A 10725-nucleotide genomic window follows, 5' to 3' on the forward strand; every position below is an offset into this window, starting at 1 on the left:
TCATCATCTCATAAAAATGGACACTCCAAGAAGATGCATTTTGTTGCTTTACACATGACCCCTTTTCCACCTGACCCCATTCTTCCATAGGCTCGTTTATCTCTGTTTGAGAAACAGGCTTTTTTAATCATGATGAAGCTGTTAACCAGATTCTAATATTTACAGCTGCCTGGCTAGGCTTTTCCACCTCATACAGGAGGGATCCCCCAAAAAGGATGCCAGAAGGGAGTCAGGGGCTCCTAAACAAGTGAAAAGCAGATAATGAGACTCAATCAAAGTGAGACATTACTCCAAGGGGCTTGGGGTATTTTTCCAGGAGTTCTGTTGTGAACGGTTTTGAAAGAAGCAGTGAGCTCTTTTGCTCTTGTGTTCTCACCGCCTGACTTGGGATGTCACCTCCCATGCCTACAGAATCCCCACCCCCACGGACTGTTTACACAAGGCAAATGTGTCTGCCTGGTAAGATATAGATGGTCCAATAGGGCTACAGAGGAGATTTCTTTTTATGACTACAAGAGTAATTCTTTTTTTTCTGTTTTTAAAAATTTTTGAGTTTATTTATTCGTTTCGAGAGAGACAGAGAGATCAAGCTAGGGAGGGGCAGAGACAGAGGGAGAGAGAGAGAAAGAGAGAGAGAGAGAATCCCAAGCAGACTCCCCACTGTCAGCACAGAGCCCAGTGCAGGGCTCAAACCCACGAAACGCAGACCATGCATGACCTGAGCCAAAACCAAAAGTCGGATGCTTAACCAACTGAGCCACCCAGGTACCCCACTTTTTTTTTAAGAATTTATTTTTAAGTCATCTCTACACCCAACGTGGGGCTCGAACTCACAACCCAAGATCAAGAGTCACACACTCCATGGACTGACCCAGCCAGGTGCTCCTACAGGAGTAATTCTTATTCATTGTGTAACAAATCAAATGAAAAGTATAAAAAAAAAAAGGCAGGAAAAAAATAAGCTGATGACCCAGAGCAGCCCCATCTTGGCAAATTTTCTTCCAGCTTTTTTCCCTGCCGTTTGTTTGTTTGTTTGTTTTTACACAATAGAGATCATACTACATATGTAAATTTTTATCTTCATTTTGTCCCTTAATATTATAGCATTTTTTGTGTCCTTAAATATTCTCCTCATGATTCCATTTAATGATTTCTAGAACAGAGTCCTGATTCCTAGAATTAGATGTTAGAGGTTTAGACTGTTTCCAGTTTTTCAATTTTCTTTTTTTTTTTTAATGTTTATTTTTGAGAGAGAGAGAGAGAGAGAGAGCAAGCGGGGGAGGGGCAGAGAGAGAGGGAGACACAGAATCTGACACAGGCTCCAGGCTCTGAGCTGTCAGCACAGAGCCCGATGTGGGGCTTGAACTCACGGACCGCGAGATCATGACCTGAGCCGAAGCCGGATGCCTAACCGACTGAGCCACCCAGGCGTCCCTCAATTTTCTAAATAATACTTAGATGAACACCTTTGTGCACAAATTTTTGTCCACATTACAGAGTGCACACTTAGGTAAATGTTTTAGAATGGGGACTCAATATGCACATTTTTTAAAGTTTATTATTTTTTTTTATTCTGAGAGACAGAGAGAGAGAGAGAGTACTAGCAGGGGAGAGGGGCAGAAGGAGAGAGAGAATTATATGCAGGCTCCACAGTCAGCATGGAGCCTCACTAGGGGCTTGATCCCATGACCCTACGATCATGACCTGAGCAGAAATCAAGAGTTGGATGCTTAATGGACTGAGCCACCCAGGCGCCCCAAGATTTTATTTTTAAATAATCTCCCCACCGAATGTGGGGCTAGAACCCCACACCCCTGAGATCAAGAGTCGCTCCCTCCACTGCCTCAGCCAGCCAGGCGCCCCGATCAGTCAGGATTTTTTTTTTTTTTTTTTTTTTTTTTTAGTTTATGGGTTTTAACGTTTATTTATTTTTGGGACAGAGAGAGACAGAGCATGAACGGGGGAGGGGCAGAGAGAGAGGAAGACACAGAATCGGAAACAGGCTCCAGGCTCTGAGCGGTCAGCACAGAGCCCGACGCGGGGCTCGAACTCCCGGACCGCGAGATCGTGACCTGGCTGAAGTCGGACGCTTAACCGACTGCGCCACCCAGGCGCCCCCAGTCAGGATTCTTAATCACAAGCAATAGAAGCTGACTCTGGAAGGTTAAGCAGGAAAGGAGTTGACTAAGGAATATGGAGTTTTTCACAGAATTGTTGGCAGGACTGGATAATCAAGTCTAAACTGCCAGAAACGATGCCTGAAACCAGGTCACTGAACAAGCTTGATGAAAAAGATATCACGGCCTAAGGAAATGGCACATTCTGGAGATGTACATATACGAGGGCTTTGAACCTCACTATAAAAAACCCCACTGCCCTACACTGTCACCAGCACCAGGAAAAAGCAGAATCTCTCCTTTCATCATCTATGTCAGCAAAAAGAGAAGCTCCACGGAGAGTCTGGTTTAATTACCACCCTCACTGTCAAATCTAAGTCTCCCGAAAGCAGGGGTGAGGTCACCTGCTTCCAGACTAGCGCAAGAGCCTGAGAATCTGACGCAGGGCTTGGAAACTCGGAATTTCCACAAAAATAGAAATTAAGGCTGCCAGATAAAATACAGGATACTTGGTTAAGTCCACATTTCAGGGAAGCGATGAATAATAGTTAACATCCGCGCATCCCAAACATTTATGGGACATACCTACGCTTAAAAATTATTTGTGGTTTCTCTGAAATTCAAAGGTAACTAGGTGTCTTATGTTTCTATTTGCTAAACCTGGTAACATGAACAGAAATGCTGTTCCAAAGGTGATGGGCGGCCACGAGTGAATATTTCAAACATTCCCCGCACTATCACATCGCTTTACTTAAGATAAGCACCGAAGGGCGCCTGGGTGCCTCGCTTGGTTGAGTGTCCGACTCTTGATTTCGGCTCAGGTCGTGATCCCAGGGTCATGGGATCGAGCCCCACGTTGAGCCCTAATTCGGGCTCTGTGCTGAGCGTGGAGCCTGTTTAGGACTATCTCTCTCTCCCCTTGCCCCTCTCCCCTGCTCACACTCTCTCTCTAAACTAAATAATAATGATAATAATATTTAAAAATAAATAAATAAAAAGAAGCACCAACAATAAACAGGAATTTCTAACTCACCAACAGTCTCACTTCAAAAAAATGTTTGCTAGTTTATGGGTAAGAAATGATATTTAATTATTGCTTTAATTTACCTTTCTTTTTTTTTAATTAATTTTTTAATGTTTACTTCTTTTTGAGAGAGTGACAGAGTATGAGTCGGGGAGGGGCAGAGAGAGAGGGAGACACAGAATCCAAAGCAGGCTCCGGGTTCTGAGCTGTCAGCACAGAGCCTGCTGGGGGGCTCGAACCCATAAAGTGAGATCATGACCTGAGCAGAAATCGGACACTTCACCGACTGAGCCACCCAGGTGCCCCTACCTTTCTTGGATTTTTAGTGGGGCTGAACAACTTTTCAATCCTTCATTATTTTTATCTCCCCCTTTGTGAACAGATCAGTCTTGTGCAAATCATTTCTCTGTTGGGGTCTTCATGCAATAGATATACTAAATATACAATAGTATACTATAAATATACTAAATATTCCTGTGTCTGGTTTATTGTTAATCTTTTAATTCATGACCCTTTTATTTACAGAGGTTTTACACGATCAGTCTCTTACTTCCTCGCCCCTGTACATAGAACAATCTTCCCCTTCTAGAGATCAGATAAATATTCACTTATATTGTCTTCTAGACTTTTATGGTTTTACTTATTTATTTTTACCCTTTAATGTCCATGGAGTGGGGTGATGATAAATAGACTTTTTTCTAAATTGTTAACCACTGGGGACGCCTGGCTGGCTCAGTCGGTGGAGCATATGACTCTTGATCTCAGTGTACTGAGTTCAAGCCCCACCATGTTGGACCTAGAGTTTACTGTTAAAAAAAAAAAAAAAATATATATATATATATATATATATATATATATATATATTCAGTAGGATTCCATATACTGAGAATGACTAATCAAAAAATAAAATAGAAAAAAATCATACTCGTCATAGGACAAAAGCTATTAAACAACTAGTTTTTTTGTTAAGCAAATTTAACAAAACATGTAAAACATTTCTAGTGAAAATTAGAAGTTGACATTACTAAAGAGAGGTACACCATGTTCGGTGATGGGAAGACACAGTATTGTAAAGAGATCAATTCTCCCCCAATTGATCTATAAATTCAATACTCCAATAAAAATCCCTGCAGGTTTGTGTGTGTGTATGAAATTTGATAAGTTGGTCCTCCAATTGTACGTAAGAGAAAAGTGTCAATAAGTCACACATTCTTTTTTTCCCAACAATTATTTATTGAGCATTAATTATGTGCAGGGTGCAGAGATGACAGGAATAAAACACAAGATCCTGGGACTCTCATAGTTAACAAGACAAACCTGGCCTTTATCATTTAGTGGATATAGGCCTATAGATGAAAATACCTAAAACTGAAAGAACGTGATTAAAACAACATGGGATGGTTATCTAGTCAATTGGCAGAGCAGATAACCAGCACAGATCTTTAGCTTATAAATGACTTTTCTGTCTTGTTAAGCTTTATAAGTTCAATATTTTGTTAAGACAGCCCGGCATGGTATTTGCCCTTGAACAACTTGGCACATTCTGAAGAACAATACGAGTGAATTCTTTTGTACCAGATATTGATGACTTATTATAAAGATATAGCAATGAAGACATTGTGGTATTGGCTCAGTGATAGATAAGTTTCTTTTTTGTCTTCTTTTAATTTATTTTTGAGAGAGAGAGAGACGGAGAGAGTATGCGTGGGGGTGGGGGCCGAGAGAGAGAGACACACAGAATCCGAAGCGGGCTCCAGGCTCTGAGCTGTCAGCACAGAGCCCGACGCGGGGCTCAAACCCACGAACCGCGAGATCATGACCTGAGCCGAAGTCGGAGGCTTAACTGACTGAGCCACCCAGGCGCCCTGATAGGTAAGTGTTTCAATGGAATGGAACAGAGAAACCAGGACAGACTCTCATATCTGGAAACTTACTACATGACTGAGCTGGCTATAAATAAGAGGAGAGACAGGATGGACTGTTTGTTATTAAATGCTTCTGGAAAAATCGGTTGTCCAAATGGAAGAGATTGATAAGGTTACATCACTAACACGCCATGCACGAAAATAAATCCCGGGATAACTAAATACTTAAATATAAAAACAGAATGTGAATGCTTTTGGAAGGAAGTCTGATAAGAACAGTCATGAGGATAAGGAGAAAAGGGAATTTTCGCAAATCGCTAGTTCATGGGAAAGGTAAGGATGGTCCTGGCTCTCCAAACTCGAGACACTTTTACACAGGTGCACAAGGAAACATGTACATCCTTCGGTAGAGAATGCGACTCTTGATCTCAGGGTTGTAGGTTTGAGCCCCACGTTGAGTGTAGAGATTACTTACAAAACTAAAATCTTAAAAAATAAAAAAACAAACTGGAACCAAAATTTTATTTATGTATTTATGTATTTATGTATTTAAAATGTATTTAAGTCATCTCTACACCCAATGTGTGGCTCGAACTCACAACCCCGAGATCAAGAGCGGCACGCTTTTCCCACGGAGCCAACCAGGCGCCCCATGGAACAAAACTTTTAGAGAAAAAAGAAAAAGAAAATCTCTGAAGCCCATATTGGAAAATATTAGGATTTGTCATGCCTGAGCTGTGATTAAATAGGCATTTATTTTCTGATCCTTTTTTACGTGTTTGAAATATTTCACAAATCCAAAACATTTTTTTTTTTTTTTAAAGAACCAACAAGACTGGGTGCATGTGGGTTTGAAGTCAAGAGAGGAGTCCAAGATGACTCGGGTTTCGTGTCTGGTGATGATGTCATTGACGGAAAAGGAGAAGCTGGAGAAGCTGGCTTTGTAGAAGATAAGGAGGTATATTTCGGGCACGTTCAGCTTAAAGAAACAGCAGAACATCCAGCTAAGAAACACACATTAGGATGTGAGAAGCCAGAGGTCGGGACAGGAAACTGGCCTGTGTACAGGGAGTGGCACGTCACCGGGACCAGGCCACACGAGCCTTTGTTTTCTTTTTCTTCCCTCCTTCCTTCCTTTTTTCCTTCCTTCCTTTCTTTTTCTTTCCTTCTTCTTCCTTCTTTTCTTTTCTTTCCTTCTTTCTTTCTTTCTTTCTCCTTCCTTCCCTCCCTCTTCCCTCCTTCCTTCCTTCTTTCCTTTCTTTCTTTCTTTCTTTCTTTCTTTCTTTCCCTCTCCCTCCTTCCTTCTTTCCTTCCTTCCCTCCCTTCTTTCTTTCTTGCTTGCTTTCTTGCTTTCTTTCTTTTCTTTCTCCCTCCTTTCTTCTTTCTTTTCTTTCTTTCTTTCTTTCTTCCTCCTTCCTTCTTTTCTTTCTTTCTTTCTTTCTTTCTTTCTTTCTTTCTTTCTCCTTCCTTCCTTCCTTCCTTCCCTCTTGCTTGCTTTCATATAAGCCCTTCACGGAGAAGAGACTCCCGAGGAAAAGAGCAAGACACAGTGCTGAGCGAGGCAGTGAGGACTGGGGAAAGGTTACTGAACATGGTGAACACTTGCAGGCAAGAAGATTGTGTCAGGCAGTGATGAGAGACCAGGTGGCAGGCAGCTGAGGAACAAGTGTCAAAGGAAGGAGAGGCAGTGGTAGCCGATTCATTCTAGAAAATAGGCAATGGAATGGAAGGGAGATACTATATATTGTTTATGGATAAGTACACATGTAGTGAAAGTAGACAAACTTGCATGGGAAATATATACACCAACTCTATGTATACACATACATAATATTCACACATATGCATGTGTGTACGAATATATGTATATTTACCTCTGTGTGTGCATGTGTCTCTTTTTTTTCTCTTTTTCTTTTTTTTTTTTGCTGTGACAAAATACCACAGGCTCATAAACAAAAGAAATTCATTGCTCACGGTTCCGGGGACTAGAAGTCTGAGTTCAAGGTGCCAGCCAGCATGGTTGGGTGAAGGCCTTCTCCTGGAATGCAGACTTCTCATTGTGTCCTCACGTGGAAGAAGGGACTGTGGAGGTCTGTGGGGTCTCTTTTATAAGAACACTAATCCCGGGGCGCCTGCGTGGCTCAGTCGGTTGAGCATCTGACTCTTGATTTTGGCTCAGGTCATGATCCCAGGGTTGTGAGATCGAGCCCAGTGTCAGGCTCCATACTGAGCATGGAACCTGCTTAAGATTCTCTCTCTCTCTCTTTTGCCCTCTGCCCCCTCCCCCACTCGCACTCTCTCTCTAAAAATAAAATAAAATACAACAAAAAAATTTTAAAAAGAACACTAATTCCACTCATGAGGGCTCTGCTCTCATGACCTAACCAATCCCCAAAAGCCCCACTTTCTAATACCATCATGCTGAACATTAGGATTTCAACATAAGAATCGGGGGGGGGGGGACACAAACATTCAGACCATAACCATATGTATGCATAATGGAATATATTTTCATCATTCACCATACCAATTAACAGACTATTCAAAATCTGCCACAGTGAACAAATATGTACAAACATATGTACACATTTGATATATACATAACGATAGGTATGCTTATTATATATCTGTAATTTTTTGCTAGTGCAAGGAGGATATGAGGAAAGAACTGAACATTTAGATTGATCCCAGCCCCGAAGTTTCAAATGAACTACCAGTCACAATTGTGGAAAAAGAAAATTCCAGGGGCCCCTGGCTGACTTGGTTGGAAGAGGATGAAACGCTCGATCTCGGGGCCGTGGGTTCAAGCCCTACGTTGGTTGTAGAGATGACTTAAATAAATAAACTTAAAAAAAAAAAAAAGAAAATTTCACAAAGCTTTTCACATGGAGCACTCTGAGGGGGACAAAGACTTAAAAATATACTGACTCAGTAGACATTTTCAGCCATTTCGAGAGAAACATGAAGCCAAAGTCAATAACCATCAAGGATTAGATACAAAAAATATGTTCTCTCAGAGGAAAAATTGAAAATCGCTCCCTAACTACTAGGGGAAAAGCAATACAATGGCAAAGCACTTGGTGTGGAGAGATTCGGGCTTTCCTACGTTAACAAATCAGGAGAAGAGCAAATAACCAGAATAAGTCATCAAGCTGGCGGAAGTCTAGAAAATTAAGTAAAGGGCCAAGGAGACAGAGTAGTTTCTACAAGGTAATAGACCGAACAGCATTTCCCACATGTATGTGACCAAGGGACACTCTTAAAATTATCATATGTGACCAGAACTCCACCAGGAGCTCAAGACATAATGCCCATTTGAATTAAAGTAGACAGCCAAAAACCAAACATGTTTTCTGGAAAATTGATTGCTTCAAGAAAAGATTGTGATTTGATTCACAGGCTTTAGAAATTGTATAAGATGCCAAAATACCAATGGTAGCATATTTAGAAGATTAAATTATTTTTATTTTATTTCTTTTTAAAGATTTTATTATTATTATCATCATTATTATTTTATTTAATGATGGGGCGCCTGGGTGGCTCGGTCAGTTGAGCATCTGACTGGCTCAGATCATGATCTCACAGTTTGTGGGTTCGAGCCCTACGTCGGGCTCTGTGCTGACAGCTCAGAGCCCAGAGCCTGCTTTGGATTCTGTGTCTCCTTCTCTCTCTCTCTCTCTCTCTCTCTCTCTCTCTCTCTCTCTCTCTCTCCCCTGCCCTGTTAGAGCTCTGTCTCTCTCTCAAAAATAAATAAAAACATTTAAATAAATAAATAAAAATTTTAAAATATGTTTATTTATTTTGACAAAGAGGGATAGAGAGCAAGCAGGGGAGGGAGAGAGAGAGAGAGAGAGAGAGAGAGAGAGTCCCAAGCAGGCTCCACACTATCAGCACAGAGCCCAGCACAGAGCCCAGCACGGGGCTGGAACCCATGAACGAGGAGATCATGACTGGAGCCAAAACAAGAGTCAGAGGCTTAACTGACTGAGCCACCCAAGTGCCCTTTGACTCTATTATTTTTTAAAAGTAATCTCCACACTAGAGATGCCTGGGTGGCTTAACCGTTTGAGCCTCTGGCTTTGGCTCAGGTCATGATCTCAAGGTTTGTGGGTTTGAGCCCCACATACGGCTCACCACTGGCAGCACATCTTCTGTCCCTTTCTCTCTCCGCCTCTCTCTCTCTCTCTCTCAAAAAATTTGATCTCCACATCCAACATGGGGCTCAAACTCACAACCCTGAGATCAAGAGTTACGTGCTCTACCGACTGAGCCGACCAGGTGCCTTTATTTTTAATTTATGAAAAACTCAATATATTAAGCCCAGAGATTTTTATTAAGTTTTGTTATAAAATGTGACATAAAAGTCAGTGTTCAAAAATGTTTACATTAGGGCGCCTGAGTGGCTTGGTTGTTAAGCATTTGACTTTGGCTCGGGTCATGATCTTACGGTTCGTGAGTTCGAGTACCACACCGGGTGAGCTCGCGCCCCGCTTTGGGAAAGCATGAGCCCCACTTTGGGTGAGCCCCGCTTCTCTTTCTCTCTCTCTCCCTCTGCCCTTCCTGGGATAGTCTCTCTGCCCCTTGCTCACTTGCAGCCCCTCTCTCTCCCTCAAAAAGATTTTTTTTAATTAAAAAAAATATTTAAATAAAAAGAATTTTTAAATCTTGTTTAAAAACAAGAACAGTGTGTGATGCTTGGCTGGCTCAGTCGGTACAACGTGCAACTCTTGATCTCGGGGTTGTAAGTTTGAGCCCCACGTTGGGTGTAGAGATTACTTTTTAAAAATCTTAAAAAAGATATATGGGGTACCTGGAAGGCTCAGTTAAGCGTCTGACTCTTTAAAACATTTTTTTAAAAATTTTAATGTTCATCTATCTTTCAGAGAGAGAGAGAGAGAGAGAGAGACAGAGCATGAGCAGGGGAGGGGCAGAGAAAGAGGGAGACACAGAAACTGAAGCAGGCTCCAGGCTCTGAACTGTCGGCATGGATCCCGACGTGGGGCTCAAACCCACAGATCGGGAGACCATGACCTGAGCCGAAGTCGGACACTTAACATACTGAGCCACCCAGGCGCCCCTGCTCGCACAGAGCTTATAATCTACGCAGGAGAGACAAACAAAAGATGCAGGTAATAAGTACTTCAGGGAGAATATCAAACAGGGAAGGGGAAAAAAGAAGGAATCTGGGGGTGGAGGTGGGTGCAATTGTATTTTATTTTATTTATTTATTTTTACTTTTTAAATATAATTTACTGTCAAGTTGGCTAAAATACAGTGTATACAGTGTGCTCTTGGTTTTGGGGGTAGATATTTTTTTGAGAGAGAGAGAGAGAGAGAGAGAGAGAGAGAGAATCCCAAGAAGTCTCTGCACTGTCAGCGAGGAGCCCAGCTTGGGGCTCGAAGCCACAAACAGATCATGACCTGAGCCGCAATCAAGAGTTGGAGTTTCAACCAACTGAGCCACCTGGGCGCCCCAACATTTTCTTTTCTGTGGCTTACTTCTTTGTAAGAACACAGTATGTAATACATATAACATACAGCATGTGTGTTAATCGACTCTTTATGCCGTCCGTCAGGCTTGTAGTCAACAGTAGGCCATTGGTAGTTAAGTTTTGGGGGAGTCAAAGGTCACATGGATTTTCAACTTTGTGGGGGTTGGCTCCCCTCTCCTCCGCGCCGTTCAGGGGTCAACCGTAACAGGGCCATCCTGGCTGCTGGG

The sequence above is a fragment of the Leopardus geoffroyi genome, chromosome X (genome assembly GCF_018350155.1).
Source record: "Leopardus geoffroyi isolate Oge1 chromosome X, O.geoffroyi_Oge1_pat1.0, whole genome shotgun sequence".
NCBI lineage: Eukaryota > Metazoa > Chordata > Mammalia > Carnivora > Felidae > Leopardus > Leopardus geoffroyi.